Below are 17,315 nucleotides of genomic sequence, written 5' to 3'. Positions count from 1 at the left end.
CTAGAGTTAGTAAGTCATCTAAAAGAGGAATCTAAAAAGCTGATGGGGCTGTGAATAACATTAAGGGTCAGGAGAACAGCAACTCTGCTGTCCGCCACTGTTATGACTGACCCACGTGTCTTCAGCCAGGCTCTTCATCTTGGACCCTGCATAAGGCAGGACTGGGCCCTGCTGGTCTAGCTCAGAACTTTTCAAACTCTAACATAAACCTGAATCACCTGGGTTAAAACGCAGATTCGGCTGGGTGCAATGCCTCACACATGTAACCCCAGCACTTTGGGAGGCCAAGGTGGGCGGATCACTTGAGGTCAGAGTTTGTTATCAGCCTGGCCAACATGGTGAAACCCCGTCTCTACTAAAAATGCAAAAATTAGCCAGGCATGTTGGCTCGCGCCTGTAATCCCAGCTACTCGGGAGGCTGAGGCAGGAGACTCGCTTGAACCCGGGAGGCGGCGGTTGCAGTGAACCAAGATCGCGTCACTGCACTCCAGCCTAGGCAACAAAGCGAGACTCTGTCTCAAAAAAAAAAAAAAAACCAAAAAACCAAAAAACAAACAACAACAACAACAAAACCCCGCAGATTTGACTTCGTAGGTTTGGGTAGGACCTGAGATTCTGCATTGCTAACGAGCTCCAGGGGATACTGAAGCTGATGTCTCCCACCAGGCTGTGAGTAGCAGCATGCAGCCTCCCCGAGGTCCCAGCCAGTCCTGTTGAGTGACAGCCTGAGATACGGGTTTCATGACATACACAGCAAAGTGTGGGACGCTCCAGCTAGATGCAGACTTGAGCAGTGTGTCTCAAACGCGGCTGCACACTAAAATCACCTGGGAAGGCCGGGTGTGGGGGCTCACGCCTGTAATCCCAGCACTTTGGGAGGCCAAGGCAGGCGGATCACTTGAGGTCAGGGGTTCAAGACCAACCTGACCAACATGGTGAAACCCCATCTCTACTAAAAATACAAAAATTAAGCTAGGCATGGTGGCATGCACCTGTAATCCCAGGTACTTGGGAGGCTGAGGCAGGAGAGTCACTTGAACCTGGGAGTCGGAGGTTGCAGTGAGCCGAGATCACACCACTGCACTCCAGCCTGGGCAACATAGTGAGCCTGTCTCAAAAAAAAAAAAAAAATCACCTGGGAAGCTTCAACCTCCACTGATGCCTCAGTCCTCCCCCAGAGATTGTGGTTTAAAGGGCCTGGGGTTTGACTTGGGCATCAAGATCTTTATTTTTTTAATTTTATATTTTTGGGGTTTTTTGAGAAAGGGTCTCTGTTGCCCAGGCTGGAGTGCAGTAGCATGATTACAGCTCACTGCAGCCTCAAAATTCCAGGCTCAGGCGATCCTCCTGCCTCAGCCTCCTGAATTGCTGGGATCACAGGCGTGTGCCACCACACCCAGATAATTTTTAAATTTTTTGTAGAGATGGGTTCTTACTGTGCTGCCCAGGCTGGTCTTGAACTCCTGGGCTCAAACAATCCTCCGCTGCAGATTCCCAAAGCACTGGGATTACAGACATGAGTCACTGCACCCAGCTGGAATCGGGATCCTTAAAAGTCCCCCTAGTGGTTCAGATGTACAGCAAAGTCTGAGAAGCTCTGGTTGCCTATAGAGCAGTGGTTTTATCAGAATCTCCAAGAGAGCTAAGACAGAACTCTAAGGTCATGGAGGTGGGTAGAGCAGGGCCTCAGTCTCCGTACATTCCCAGAGGATTCTGATCCCAACCAAATTTGGGGAACCGATGGTAGAGAACAGCTTCCCCACAGTGGGCTGGGGAGTGTAGTGTGCAACCTACAGGTACAGCCTTGATCCAGCACCTCAGCCCTCTGGGTGGGGTCTTGGGTAGCCAGAGTCAGGGAAGCCAGTTGCCTCGGTGGTTCTGTTTTCCCCAGAATGTGGTGGAAAAGTAGAAGAAGCACTGTTATATTAAAATACAAAACCAACTCCGGGTGCAGTGGTTCACGCCTGTAATCCCAGCACTTTGGGAGGTGAGTGGATTACCTGAGGTCAGGAGTTCAAGATTAGCCTGGCCAACATGGTGAAACCCTGTCTCTACAAAAACAGAAAAAAAATTAGCCAGGTGTGGTGGTGGGCACCTGTAATCCCACCTACTTGGGAGGCTGAGGCAGGAGACTCACTTGAATCTGGGAGGTGGAGGTTGCAGTGAGTTGAGATCGTGCCATTGCACTCCAGCCTGGGCTACAGAGTGAGACTCCATCTGAAAACACACACACACACACACACACACACACACACACAGAGCAAACAAATTTAAAGAAAAAACTAAAACATAAAGCATTCCTGGATCTCTGTCAGAGCTCTTTACAAGATCATGAGTCCCATTCATAAGAGCTCCATCCTCATGACTTAACCACCTCTCAGAGGTCCCACCTCCTAACAGCATCACCTTGGGGCTTTGGATTTCAATATAGGAATTTGGGGGGGGGGGGTAGGGGGGACATAAACATTCTGACCATAGCACAGGCTGAGAAAAATGCACCAAGCACAACTTCAAACCATCTCCCCTGAAGTTGAGGCCAAAATGAATTTGGATTCCATTTTAGCCAGGGGAGCAAACAGGTCCGTCAGCTTATTCTTGTCGGGCTTTTAGCTTTGCTCCAAGTTCATTTGGATCCCTCGGAGATGGATGCCGTAGGGCAGAGCATTTGGAAAACCCTCGGGGAATGAACTCATTACCCCAGAGTCAGCCATCCTGGAGAGACTGTCCTGGAGAAGTCACAGTTACGGAGGATGGCTGCAAAGGGGAGGCGAACAGGGCTATGATTCTTGAATGGGCTGTAAGAAACCTTTCAAAGGCCAGGCACAGTGGCTCATGGCTGTAATCCCAGCACTTTGGGAGGCCGTAGGTGGGAGGATCCCTTGAGCCTAGGAGTTCAAGACCAGCTTGGGCAACATAGTGAAACTCCGTCTCTACAAAATAAAAAAAAAAAAAGTAAAAATTAGCCAGGCATGGTAGTGGACGCCTGTAGTCCCAGCTACACAGGAGGCTCAGGTGGCAGGCTCGTTTGAGCCCAGTTCAAGGCTACAGTGAGCCGTGATTTTGCCACTGCACTCCAGCCTGGGCAACGAAGCGAGACCCTATCTCAAAAAATAAATATTAAAAAAAGAGAGCTTTCGAGTCGTCTGATCTCTTCTATGCTAAATGTCCTTTGGTTGAAATCAAATTTCTAATGCATGTAAGTATATTATACATCAACAGGCTAACCATAGTTATCTCTGGGAAAAGGCATTATCACTGGTCTTTATTTTCTTTGTTGTAATTTTCTTTATCTGCACATTTTTTGATAATAGGTGGGTTTTTGTTTTGTTTTGTTTTGTTTTATTTTTTGCTCTTGTTGCCCAGGCATGATCTCGGCTCACCGCAACCTCTGCCTCTCGGGTTCAAATGATTCTCCCACCTCTGCTTCCCAACTAGCTAGGATTACAGGCATGTGCCACCACGCCTGGATAATTTTGTATTTTTTGTAGAGACAGGGTTTCTCCATATTTGTCAGGCTGGTCTCGAACTTCCCACCTCAGTTGATCTGCCCACCTCGGCCTCCCAAAATGCTGGGATTACAGGCATAAGCCCCTGCGCCCGGCCAGGTGTGTGTGTGTGTGTGTGTGTGTGTGTGTGTGTGTGTATTTTTTTGTTTGTTTGTTTTTGTTTTGTTTTTGTTTTTGAGACAGAGTCTCGCTCTGTCACCCAGGCTGGAGTGCAGTGGAGCGATCTTGGCTCACCGCAAGCTCCGCCTCCCGGGTTCACACTATTCTCCTGCCTCAGCCTCCCAAGTAGCTGGGACTACAGGCGCCCACCATCACGCCTGGCTAATTTTTTGTATTTTTAGTGGAGATGGGGTTTCACCCAGTTAGCCAAGATGGTCTCGACCTCCTGACCTCGTGATCCGCCCGCCTCGGCCTCCCAAAGTGCTGGGATTACAGGCATAAGCCACCGCGCCCGGCCCCAAGTGTATATTTTTATAAGAAGAAAACACGTGACCTGTTTCCATTTGGCATAGGTTTGGCTGGAGCTGGGGCTCCTTGTGTTGGGGGGCAGAGCGACTGGGCATGAAGGTTTGCGGGGGCCAGAGGAGCAGTCTGGTGAGGCCCGGGGTGGCCTGTGGCCCTGAAGTTGTGTTTCCAGTCTGCTCTGGGTCAGATCTGAGGGTTCTCTGTCTGCCTCGAGCTCCCCATCTCCCCAAGGTCTGATATGGAGTCCCCAGGCTTTTGGGGAAGGCTGCTGAGCTTGAGGAGAGGGGAACCATGGGACAGGGTGGATGGGGACTCTGGGAGCAATGCCAGGGAGTCCCCACACCTCTAGACATGTCTCTGGTTGTGCTTTCAGGTGACCTCAAAGCAGAAGCTCTGAATTCGCCTCTCATCTGACGACTGACCGCTGCTGCCTCCGCCAGCCTCTGTCCCTTGCCCAGGCCTGTCACACGGCTGCCTCTCAGCAGGTAAGGAGAGTGACTTACCCTGTGCAGGGGCAGGAGGACAGCAGGTGTCTTCGCCAGGAGCATGTGTGTGGGCCGGGGTGAGACTCAGTTCTCAGGATCCTTGATGGAGGCCAGGTCCTCACAGCATCATTTTCTTCTAGGAATCATCACTGTCCTGTCCCCTTCTCCCACCCTCCACGGCAGACACGGGGCCCTTAGAAACCTTTTGCCACCTCCTGTTATCCCCTATGTGAATGGATGTGCACCTGCTGGGGGAGCAGGGGAGGAGAACTGAGCCATCCCCGAGGGCTGCTGGGCCTTGGCTGGGGAACCGTGCTGTGTGCTTCCCTGTGGGAAAAGATATGCTATTGCAGTGAGCTTCCTTGTTCAGCAAGGATGAAAGGAGGTCGACCACTCACTTCCTCCCCACTCTCAGTTTAAGCTGCTGGGTCTCTTCAGGCTCAGTGATAGCTGTGAGAGGTGACAGCGTGCTGGCAACCCTCACAGCCCTTGCTCGCTCTCGGCGCCTCCTCTGCCTGGGCTCCCACTTTGGCGGCACTTGAGGAGCCCTTCAGCCCACTGCTGCACTGTGGGAGCCCCTTCCTGGGCTGGCCAAGGCCGGAGCTGGCTCCCTCAGCTTGCAGGGAGGTGTGGAGGGAGAGGCACGGGCGGGAACTGGGGCTGCGCACGGTGCTTGCGGACCAGCGTGAGTTCTGGGTGGGCGTGGGTTTAGCGCCCCGCACTGGGAGCGGCCGGCCCGCAAGCCCCGGGCAGTGAGAGGCTTAGCACCTGGGCCAGCAGCTGCTGTGCTCAACTTCTCACCAGGCCTTAGCTGCCTCCCCGCGGGGCAGGGCTGGGGACCTGCAGCCCACCCTGCCTGAGCCTCCCCACCACCATGGGCTCCTGCGCGGCCTGAGCCTCCCAGACAATCACCGCCCCCTGCTCCACAGCGCCCAGTCCCATGGACCACCCAAGGGCTGAGGAGTGTGGGTGCATGGCATGGGACTGGCAGGCAGCTCCACCTGCGGCCCCAGATGGGATCCACTAGGTGAAGCCAGCTGGGCTCCTGAGTCTGGTGGGGACTTGGAGAACCTTTATGTCTAGCTAAGGGATTGTAAATACACCAATCGGCACTCTGTATCTAGCTCAAGGTTTGTAAGCACACCAATCAGCACCCTGTGTCTAGCTCAGGGTTTGTGAATGCATCAATAGACACTCTGTATCTAGCTACGCTGGTGGGGACTTGGAGAACCTTTGTGTGGACACTCTGTATCTAGCTAATCTAGTGGGGACGTGGAGAACTTTTGTGTCTAGCTCAGGGATTGTAAACGCACCAATCAGCACCCTGTCAAAATGGACCAATTAGCTCTCTGTAAAACAGACCAATCGGCTCTCTGTAAAATGGACCATTCAGCAGGATGTAGGTGGGGCCAGATTAGAGAATAAAAGCAGGCTGCCCGCGCCAGCGGTGGTAACCTGCTTGGGTCCCCATCCACGCTGTGGGGGCTTTGTTCTTTTGCTCTTTGCAACAAATTCTGCTGCTGCTCACTCTGGGCCCCCACTGCCTTTATGAGCTGTAACACTCACTGCGAAGGTCTGCGGCTTCACTCCTGAAGCCAGCGAGACCACAAACCCGCCGGGAGGAACGAACAACTCCAGACGCGCCGCCTTAAGAGCTGTAACAGTCACCTTGAAGGTCTGCGGCTTCACTCCTGAGCCAGCGAGACCATGAACCCACCAGAAGGAAGAAACTCCGAACATACCGGAACATCAGCAGTAACAAACTCCGGACACACCGCCTTTAAGAATTGAGAACTGTAACACTCACGGCGTGGGTCCGCAGCTTCATTCTTGAAGTCGGTGAGACCAAGAACCCACCAATTCCGGACCCAGCTGTCTTTTGGGCATTGTCCGGAAGGCCGGCTGCAGTATTCTGCCTACAGATACTTATAAACTGCTCATCGACAGAAGTCGTAGTTGGGGAGGATGGCTGCAAAGGCACAATGACATTTGGCTTCCAGAAATTCTAAATACTGTGCCCTGAGTCAGGTCAGGTCAGAAGCACTGGGGATGGAACCGCCTTGCATTGGTCTCCCAGCCCCAACTTTGCATTTACTGAGTTGTGTGCTGCAAGATGCAGCCCATCAGAATTTTACAGAGCATGGTCGGATGCAGGCGCTCATGCCTGTAATTCCAGCACTTTGGGAGGCCAAGACGGGTGGATGACCTGAGGTCAGGAGTTCAAGATCAGCCTGGCCAACATGGTGAAACCACATCTCTACTAAAAATACAAAAATTAGCCGGGCGTAGTGGTACGCACCTGTAATCCCAACTCCTCAGGAGGCTGAGGCAGGAGAATCACTTGAACCTGGGAGGTGGATGTTGCAGTGAGCAGAGATTGCACCACTGCACTCCCAGCCTGGGTAAAAGAGCAAGACTCCATCTCAAAAAAAAAAAAAAAAAAAAATGTTACAGAGCAAACCGGGGTCTGCTTGCCCAGCGTGGTAAGACCAGATATCCACACCGAGGTTTTGCAGTCGAAGAAAGGAGGGTGTTTAATTGCTGGGCACCAAGCAAGGAGGACCCGGCGGCTCATGCTCAAATCCTGACCAGTAGCTTGCAGGTAAGGGTTTTTAAAGTCGGGGGTGCATGTCAGGAAAGAAGTTACAGGTAAGATTGTAAAATCGACACATGGCGGTTGCACAGTGGTTTTGACCGAAAAGGGCGGCTATCTTCAAGCCGGGGCTTACAGGTCGTGGATGGATTTAAAGATCTTCTGATTTGCAATCAGTTAAGGAAAAGAAGCTTTGTTTAAAATGTTGGGGTCAGCAAAAAAATGTTAGCTCTGGCTTGTGGGCAGGACTCCCTCCAGGACCCTCAGGAAGAAATTTATTTAGAGATAAGAGTCTCATTCTGTCGCCCAGGCTCGAGTGCAGTGGCGTGATCTTGGCTCACTGCAACCTGTGCCTCACAGGTTCAAGCAATTCTCCTGCCTCAGCTTCCTGAGTAGCTGGGATTACAGGCACGTGCCACCATGACTGGCTAATTTTTTTTGTATTTTTAGTAAAGACGGGGTTTCACCATGTTGGCCAGGCTGGCCTCGAACTCCTGATCTCAAGTGATCCACCTCCCTCGGCCTCCCAAAGTGCGGGGATTACAAGTGTGAGTCACTACCCGGCCCAGGAAGAAATTTAGAACCAAAAGCGGTGGTCAGAGTTGAGTCCTCAGTTCCCCCTCATCTGAAGTCTCTGTGCCAGCAGATTCATTCCGTAGGGGGCCGGGTTTCTGAAAAACAACTCACAGAGACATATGTTAAGATGTTATCTTTAGTTTCTATAGGGAAACCAAACTAATTCTAGCCCCCTTGGCTATTGTTTTAAGCTACTATTACCTTCTTGCTTATCAAGTCACTTATTTACTTCTCAGGGCTAACTTGGTGCTAGCTTGGAATTTCCCTTGAAGGAACTCAAGATTTTCCTTTATTTCCCTGCTGGGGGTCCCACAGACCCCTACAACGGGTTCTCTGATGCATCTCAAGAAACCCCCGGTGCAACCTATGTGCGTAAGCACATTCCTGTATACCTGGGAAGAAAGCTGTGTGAGCATGTGGCCCCAGGGGCCACCCCTAAGCAAATGGTCCCTTTTCCCCTTGTCTCATCTTCTGGAAAGCCGAGAGCCCAGTCAGTGTCGGCGGTAGCCAGTGTCGCTGGTAGCCAGTGTGCGTGTGGAGATTTGTTGCAGCTCCTCTCTGTCCCTACTTCCATTTTTCTTCTTGGGTCCAGGTGGGATGTGCAGACACATGAATGTCTGTGCAGGGAGACATACCTGAGTCCCCATGGAAGTACAGCATCCAGACAGTCTCAGAAAGGCAGGGTCGTTATTCAGGTGGAGCCTAAAGGGTACCTGGCCAGGTAGGGGAAGCAGGGCCTCCGAAACCACCTTATAGGGCTCTATCTTCAAAGCATGTGGTTGTCTTGAGCGCCATTGGCAAAAGCCATTACCTTTTCCCCCACCAGGGATTTCCTGCGTTTTTTGCCCACCTCAGGGAAGGGGCTCCCTCCTGACATCTCACTCCCAGGTTAAGCAAGGTTGGGATCACCCAGGGGATGAGTCTGTTCCAGGAGAGCAGGACAGACCAAGTGTAGGGGATGAAATCCTAAGCGCCACTAGGCCAAGGTGGGTAATGAGCCGGGAGCAGTGGCAGAGCAGTGCTTCCTTCTACTCCTGCTGAGGAGCTCTGGGAAATTATGTTATCTAACCTCCTTGAATATATTTCCTTATCTGAAAAATAAGAGGATTGGAACTGGACCTCCATGTTCCCCTGCAATACCAACAGTCAGTGATTCAGAGCCTTGCTACTCAAAGTGTGGTCTGTGGACCAGCAGCCTCACGAAGCTCGTTAGAAGCGCAGGATCTCAGTCCCTACCCCAGAGCCACTCGATCAAAATCTGCATTTTAAAATCCTCAGGTGATTCATATGCACGTTAAAATTCAAAAAGGACTAGTTGAGACAGCCCCTAAGGTACATGAGACACCCTATGTGTTCCATGCAAGGTAATTTGGTGGACACTAAGGAATCACGAAGTAGAAGCGGCTCACAGCCAGCAGTGGTGCTCTGCCTTTGGTACGGGCCAGAATCAGCCTGGGAGATTGTAAAATGCGGACGTCCAGGTGTGCAGGGCCACGGTGCTGGGAGAAGCCAGAGCAGCCCCTTGGAGAGAGAAAACACAAACACACACACATGAAATCGCTTAAGGATCACTCCGGGCAACAAGGGTGACTGTCCTAGACACAGAATGAGGGTGAGCTGAGGGCAGCAGAGCAGAGGCCGTGGAGCAGGCCTGTTTACCCAGTGCTCCCGAAAGAGGGCTTTTCATCCTTACATTAGAATCTCTTCCTTACTTACTGAGGGGCCTCTCATGGGAATCTGTGGTTACCTCTCCACCTTCTTTTTTTTTCAGACAGAGTCTCACTCTGTCACCCAGGCTGGAGTGCAGTGGCGCAATCTCGGCTCACTGCAACCTCTGCCTTCCAGGTTCAAGCAATTCTCCTGTCTCAGCCTCCCAAGTAGCTGGGACTACAGGCATCCACCACCATGCCTGGCTAATTTTTGTATTTTTAGTAAAGAGGGGATTTCACCATATTGGTCAGGCTGGTCTCAAACTCCTAACCTCAGGTGATCCACCCACCTCGGCCTCCCAAAGTGCTTGAATTACAGGCATGAGCCACCACACCCAGCCTCTCCACCTTCTTAAGCAAGAATGCAGAAGATTGCAGGGAAGGAAGACTGTTGATGTTGTTGCTTGTTTTAAGATGGTCAGGTGCAAACTGCATAAATATATTTGCATATTCTGAGGAGGAAAAGCGCCAGAGACATGGACATTACAGGATGGAGGGGTGAGTGTAGGGCAGATCCCTTGGGGAGGGGAGCGGTCTACTGACCTGTGAAGTGTTAGCCTTGGCTGAGAAGATGCCTTCAGCTGCAAGTGACAGATGACCCAACAAATATGGCCTGAACCATGAGGAGTACATTCATTATCTCATTTCAAGGATCAGGAATAGACTTCCAAGGACCCACCCAGCTCAAGGATCCAGGTCATTTTCTCCACTAGCCTAGTGACCGTGTCCTTGGTTGATTCCCCAGTGGTTTTATGGCTCTGGCAGCCACAAACACAACTCAAGGTGGCCAAAGACAGAGCTTTCTCCCCTTGTCCCTCCATCAGGGAGCAAAACCCTCCCTATGAGTCCCTGCAGATTTCCCCTGGTGTCCCATTGAGGAGGACAAGGTCACGTTGTCAGGTTCACAACTATACCAAATGCCCTGCTTGGGGTCAGGTTCCAGCCCATGCTGAGGTTCGAGGGGAGTGGGCGGATGGGCAGGTAGCCGAAGGAATACTCGTGGGGCCATAAGCAGGTGAAATGTAGTTTTATTCAGCAGGTCTCTCAGCAGCAGCTGACTCACACCAGCTCTCTCACACTGTCCACCTTGACTCGGCTGTCTGCTTTGGCTTTGTGGCTCCTCTCAGCAGCCAGCTCCCACACATAGCTGCATGGCCAACTCTCCCCTGCCTTCAGGGTCAGCAGCTTAACTCTTTCTCTCTCTGGGCACGAGCTGAACCGTGCTGTGCCCTGGCTCCCCCTGTCTGCCTGCAAAATGGACAGCTTTGGCTCTTTCTCTGGGCACCAGCATGCCTGTACAGTGTCAGCAGGGCAATAATAGCTTTTACAAACAATAGTGGCTTAGAGCCAAATGATAAGCCTTCCCATGTTATGGCTATATGGCTGTGTTGACAAGAGGAGTTATACGCCTGTGCTCTAAACTTGCTGAGTCACTCTGGATGTTTACCTCAGCCTATCCTTGACCAAAGCACAGCCATGTTCCTGACACGCGTGCTCTGGCCTTACAGCAAGGGAGGCAAGAAAGTGAGTCTGCCACTGTCAGCCCCTGGGGAGGAAGGAGGGCCTTGCCGGCAGGGCAGCAAGTCGGGAGCAGCTGTGGGTGGTGTCCTACAGGCTCTGCTGTGGAGGAAGAGCTGCTGCCCTGAGTGGAGGCGAGGATGGATGTGGGTGTGGAGTGGAGTAGGTGGGGTGGGGAACATGAAGGAGGGTTCTCTCCTAATGGCCATTCTGTGTAGACAGAGGGGCTGAGGAGGAAAGGTCAGAGGTGATGAGGAAGTAATGGAGACTGGAAGAAGAGGATGAAGGGAGGGGGAGATGATTTGGGGCAAGGGGTCCTATTGCCAGGTAGCTCTGAGGGCCTCGCAAAGGCTGGATTGTGGATGTCTGATGGGCAGAGTTTAGTGGGGGGGTCTCTCCAGCAGCACTGAGCAGACCCTCAGTGAGTGTGGAGAGGGGAGGAGTTGGGTCCATACCGAAGCAGGTTTTAGGGACAGAGGAAAGGGCCAGAGAAGCAGACGGCTCTTGGGAGACAGTGGTGGTAGTTGGGTCATGCTGTTGAGGCTAAGTATGGAGCCAGGGGAGGAGGAAGCAGCAGAGAAGGGGCCGAGGGAGAGGCTGGGGTCCGAGAGCACAGCCCCTGCTGGGGGCCAGGTCCAGGGGCCTCGGCTGTGGGTAGCAGACATGCGCTGGAGGGTGGACACACATGGAGGGCCTGAGAGGGAGGCCATGGAGGGATGGAACCCCCAGAGGGTCACCCACCCGCTTATTTTATCTCCTGGACACAACAAGGAAAGCACGGTGTGCTGGTGGGACCTTCCCACAGGAAGCCTCCAGCCAGAACTCTCCTCTGTGGAGAGGGTAGGGTGTGTGGAAAATGAGCCCTTGTTGAACAGCAGAAGAATGAGGAAGGGCTGAGGGATCAGGGCTGTCTAAACAGCGCCTGGGAGGGCGAGAGGCGGGCGCAGCTGCAGGGGCCTGACGGGACTGAGGGTCGGCTCTGCTGCTTCCCCCGGTAACATTAGCTGTCCACTCCCCGCCACATGACCCACCTGTGCACATGTGCACACATCCTCAAGGACTCACATGCACACTCACACTTATACCCACACACTCACACTCACACTCCATACACTTACACATTCACCCATGCTCAGACATGCCTGTATTCACACACACCCTCACACACCGTTACCCTCACACACACACACCCCCACCCCACACTCTCCCACACTCACCCTCACCCCCACCCTCAACCCTGACCCACACCCTCACCCTCACACACAGACACCCAACACTCTCACGCACATACCCCACAGTCACACACACCCAACACCCTCCCACATTCACACCCACACCACACACCCTGACGCACACCCACACACCCACGCTCACACACATCCACCCCACACACTCACACACCCCACCCCACACCTTCCCACACTCATGCTCACCCCCACCCCACACCCTCCCACACTCACCCCCCACACCCTCCCACACTCACCCCCACACCCTCCCACACTCACACCCCCACACCCTCCCACACTCATGCTCACCCCCACCCCACATCCTCTCACACTCACCCCCACCCCACACCCTCTCACGCTCACCCCTACCCCACACTCTCCCACACTCACGCTCACCCCCCACGCCACACCCTGACACACACCCACACACAACCACACTCTCACACATACATCCACCCCACATTCACACACCCCACCCCATGCCCTCACACACTCATGCTCACCCCCACCCCACACCCTCCCACACTCACACCCCCACCCCACACCCTCTCACACTCACCCCCACCCCACACCCTCCCACACTCACCCCCACCCCACACCCTCTCACACTCACCCCCACCCCACACCCTCCCACGCTCACCCCCACCCCACACCCTCTCACGCTCACCCCCACCCCACACCCTCCCACGCTCACCCCCACCCCACACCCTCTCACGCTCACCCCCACCCCACACCCTCCCACGCTCACCCCCACCCCACACCCTCTCACGCTCACCCCCACCCCACACCCTCCCACGCTCACCCCCACCCCACACCCTCCCACACTCACCCCCACCCCACACCCTCCCACACTCACACCCCCACCCCACACCCTCCCACACTCACCCCCACCCCACACCCTCTCACACTCACCCCCACCCCACACCCTCCCACACTCACACCCCCACCCCACACCCTCCCACACTCACCCCCACCCCACACCCTCTCACACTCACCCCCACCCCACACCCTCTCACGCTCACCCCCACCCCACACCCTCCCACGCTCACCCCCACCCCACACCCTCCCACGCTCACCCCCACCCCACACCCTCCCACGCTCACCCCCACCCCACACCCTCCCACACTCACCCCCCCCACCCCACACCCTCTCACACTCACCCCCACCCCACATCCTCCCACACTCACACCCCCACCCCACACCCTCTCACGCTCACCCCCACCCCACACCCTCCCACGCTCACCCCCACCCCACACCCTCTCACGCTCACCCCCACCCCACACCCTCCCACGCTCACCCCCACCCCACACCCTCCCACACTCACACCCCCACCCCACACCCTCCCACACTCACCCCCACCCCACACCCTCTCACGCTCACCCCCACCCCACACCCTCCCACGCTCACCCCCACCCCACACCCTCCCACACTCACACCCCCACCCCACACCCTCTCACGCTCACCCCCACCCCACACCCTCCCACACTCACCCCCCCCACCCCACACCCTCTCACACTCACCCCCACCCCACATCCTCCCACACTCACACCCCCACCCCACACCCTCCCACGCTCACCCCCACCCCACACCCTCCCACGCTCACCCCCACCCCACACCCTCCCACACTCACCCCCCCCACCCCACACCCTCTCACACTCACCCCCACCCCACACCCTCCCACACTCACACCCCCACCCCACACCCTCTCACGCTCACCCCCACCCCACACCCTCCCACGCTCACCCCCACCCCACACCCTCTCACGCTCACCCCCACCCCACACCCTCCCACGCTCACCCCCACCCCACACCCTCCCACACTCACACCCCCACCCCACACCCTCCCACACTCACCCCCACCCCACACCCTCTCACGCTCACCCCCACCCCACACCCTCCCACGCTCACCCCCACCCCACACCCTCCCACACTCACACCCCCACCCCACACCCTCTCACGCTCACCCCCACCCCACACCCTCCCACGCTCACCCCCACCGCACACCCTCTCACACTCACCCCCACCCCACACCCTCCCACGCTCACCCCCACCCCACACCCTCCCACGCTCACCCCCACCCCACACCCTCCCACGCTCACCCCCACCCCACACCCTCTCACGCTCACCCCTACCCCACACCCTCCCACACTCACGCTCACCCCCACCCCACACCCTCCCACACTCACCCCCACCCCACACCCTCCCACACTCACCCCCACCCCACACCCTCCCACACTCACCCCCACCCCACACCCTCCCACACTCACGCTCACCCCCACCCCACACCCTCCCACACTCACCCCTACCCCACACCCTCCCACACTCATGCTCACCCCCACCCCACACTCTCTCACACCCCCACCCCACACCCTCCCACACTCACCCCCACCCCACACCCTCCCACACTCATGCTCACCCCCACCCCACACTCTCTCACACTCACCCCCACCCCACATCCTCTCACACTCACCCCCACCCCACATCCTCTCACGCTCACCCCCACCCCACACCCTCCCACACTCACGCTCAGCCCCCACCCCACACCCTGACACACACCCACACACACCCACACTCTCACACATACATCCACCCCACATTCACACACCCCACCCCATGCCCTCACACACTCATACTCACCGCCACCCCACACCCGCCCACACTCACAACCCCAACCCACACCCTGACACACACCCACCTCACATTCACACACCCCCACCCCCTCATCCACACTTTCTCACACACACCCCCCACCCTATACCCTCACACACGCTCACCCACCCTCACACACACACCCCCACCCCTCACCCTCATACATGCTCACACACACACCCTCCCCGACCCTCATACGTGCTCACACACACCCCTAACCCTCACACACACACTCACCCCAACCCACACGCTCACATACACTGTCATCACACACACCCCACCCCACACCCACACTCACCCACACTTTCTGTCACACACACCCCCACACTCACACCCTCACCCCCACCCCACACTTTCACATACTCCTGCTCACCACACACTCCCTCACACACAGTGCAGAGCCCTCCCCTTCTCCCTTTGCCCTGCTCCTTGTCCTCTTGGCTTCACCCCTACTGATCCCAAACTCTACCTCCTTCTCCCCTGAACCTCCCCCAACTCCTAAATGCCCAAGTCAAAGACAAGGGGCGAGAGGGATGGAGTCTAGAATGGGGGGAGCAGGATCAAGATTTGAAGGCAGTCACTGTAGGGTCTGTAGTAGGCTGTTTTGTGTTGCTGTAAAGGAATACTTGACACTGGGTAATTTCTAAAGGAAAGAGGTTTAATTGGCTTATGGTCCTGCAGGTGGTACAGGAAGCATGGCAGCCAGCATCTGTTCCTGGTGAGGCCTCAGGAAAATTCCACTTATGCAGAAGGTGAAGGGGGAGCCATACTATCACATAGCAAGAGTGGGAGCAAGAGAGACAGCAGGAAGGTGACACACACTTTTAAACAACCAGGTCTTGTATGAACTCAGAGTGACTTTCACTCATCACCAAAGGGTGGCGCTGAGCCCTTCCTGAGGGATCTGGCCCCGTGATCCAGTACCTCCCACCAGGACCCACCTCCAACATTGGGAATCACATTTCATCATGAGATTTGGAGGGAACAAACATCCAAATCACATCAGGGTCCTTTTTTCATTGCATCAGCTGGGAAGGGTTGGGAACTAGACTGTGTCTCCTCCCTCATTTTGTGTAGACACACAACAATGCAGACACACATCAGCACACACACACACGGAGAGATGGCCACGCATACACAGACTGGCACAAGGCCTGCATGAGCAGGCACATGGGCACACACAGACACACCCAAGGACACACCAACACACGTGCAGGAACGCGTGCACAGTTCTGCAGGGTGGGAGATGAAGGGGATGTTCCTTGGATTTCAAAGCTCCCAACTTCTCGTGATTCTCCTTCCCTTGTTGTTGAGTTAAAGTTCCAAACTAAGATAAAGACACACATCTATTAAACTCTGGTTTGGGTGGCTGATCTGTCTTCTAACAAGAATATTTTACTTTTCAAAAATTGCCTTTGGACAAATGTAGTTGCCATTATGCCTTTCTGGGCCAGAGAATTAGTTCATATGTGATAAAACCCACAGAGAGAGTGGGTCTATGTGATAAAACCCACAGAGAGAGTGGGTCCCATACACTAACCTACTGGCCAAATAGAAAATTTCTTAAAAATTCTAAATGTTTTGTATGAAGCAAGTATAACATTGATATTTAAACCAGATGAAGGTAGCATTAAATGACTTAATTTATTACTTAAGAATAGTACTGAATTCCAAAATTACTTAAGAATCTTGATGCAAAAAGTATCAAAATGTTACCTTATAGAATTTGGTAATATATCACAAAAGTAAATATGCATTTACCTTTGACCCAGTAATTCCAGAAATGTACCTTGAAGACACACCCCCACAATAATATGAGAATATGTAAATGCCCATAAATATATGGATTGAAAAATATACAGTATATCCACACAGTGGAGTACTGTAGTATGTAGTTCTAAGAAAGAATGAGTATGATCTTTTTTGCATATCAATGAACTAATATGTGGTGCTTTCTAAAATGTATTGTTAAATATAAAAACAAAGTTCAAAAGCACACACACGTTATCTTTTTGTGTAAGAAAGGAGAAATAAGAAAACATATATGTAACTGCTTACTTTCTAAGAAAATAAACACAGGACCAGCCTGGGAAACATAGGCCCAGTCTCTACAAAAAAAAATTTTTTTAATTAGCCAGGCATGGCAGCACACACCTGTAGTCTCAGCTACTCAGGAGGCTGAGGCAGGAGGATGGCTTGAGCCCAGGAGTTTGAGGCTGCAGTGAGCTGTGATTGCGCCACTGCATTACAGCTTGGATGACAGAGACCCTATCTCAAAAAGAAGGAAGGAAGGAAGGAAGAAGGGAAGGGGAAGGAAAGGAAAGGAAAGGAAAAGGAAAAAGAAGCATAGGAAAGAATAGTCTGGAGTCCAACGTGATGGGAAGGAAGGAAGACCGGAGGGAGGGAGGAAGGGAAGGAGGGAGGGAAGGAAGGAAAGGAAGGAAGGAAGGAAGGAAGGAGGGAGAAAAAAGAAGCATAGGAAAGAATAGACTGGAGTCCAGTGTGATTGGTTGCCCATAGGAGGTAGGTGGGAGGGGAGAAAAGGATTGGAATGGGCAGTGAAAGTGACACCTGTGTGAATATCAATTT

The 17,315-nt window shown here is 53.9% G+C and overlaps 1 protein-coding gene across 3 annotated transcripts in view; it reads left to right on the top strand.

The window, feature by feature from the left end:
* Nucleotides 1-17,315, top strand: part of GNG4 (G protein subunit gamma 4) — a 107,580-nt gene that overhangs the window by 51,474 nt on the left and 38,791 nt on the right. For 2 of the 3 annotated variants that reach the window (XM_019032017.4, XM_031004274.3), the window contains exon 2: nt 4,345-4,456. The exons of the other annotated variant lie outside the window; for it this stretch is intronic. The gene's annotated coding sequence lies outside the window, so the exon portion shown is untranslated. The remainder of the gene's footprint in view (nt 1-4,344; nt 4,457-17,315) is intronic. 3 annotated transcript variants of the gene reach the window in all.

This window comes from Gorilla gorilla, chromosome 1 (assembly GCF_029281585.2).
Source record: "Gorilla gorilla gorilla isolate KB3781 chromosome 1, NHGRI_mGorGor1-v2.1_pri, whole genome shotgun sequence".
Taxonomy (NCBI): Eukaryota; Metazoa; Chordata; class Mammalia; order Primates; family Hominidae; genus Gorilla; species Gorilla gorilla.
This window is presented reverse-complemented; position numbering and strand designations above follow the sequence as displayed.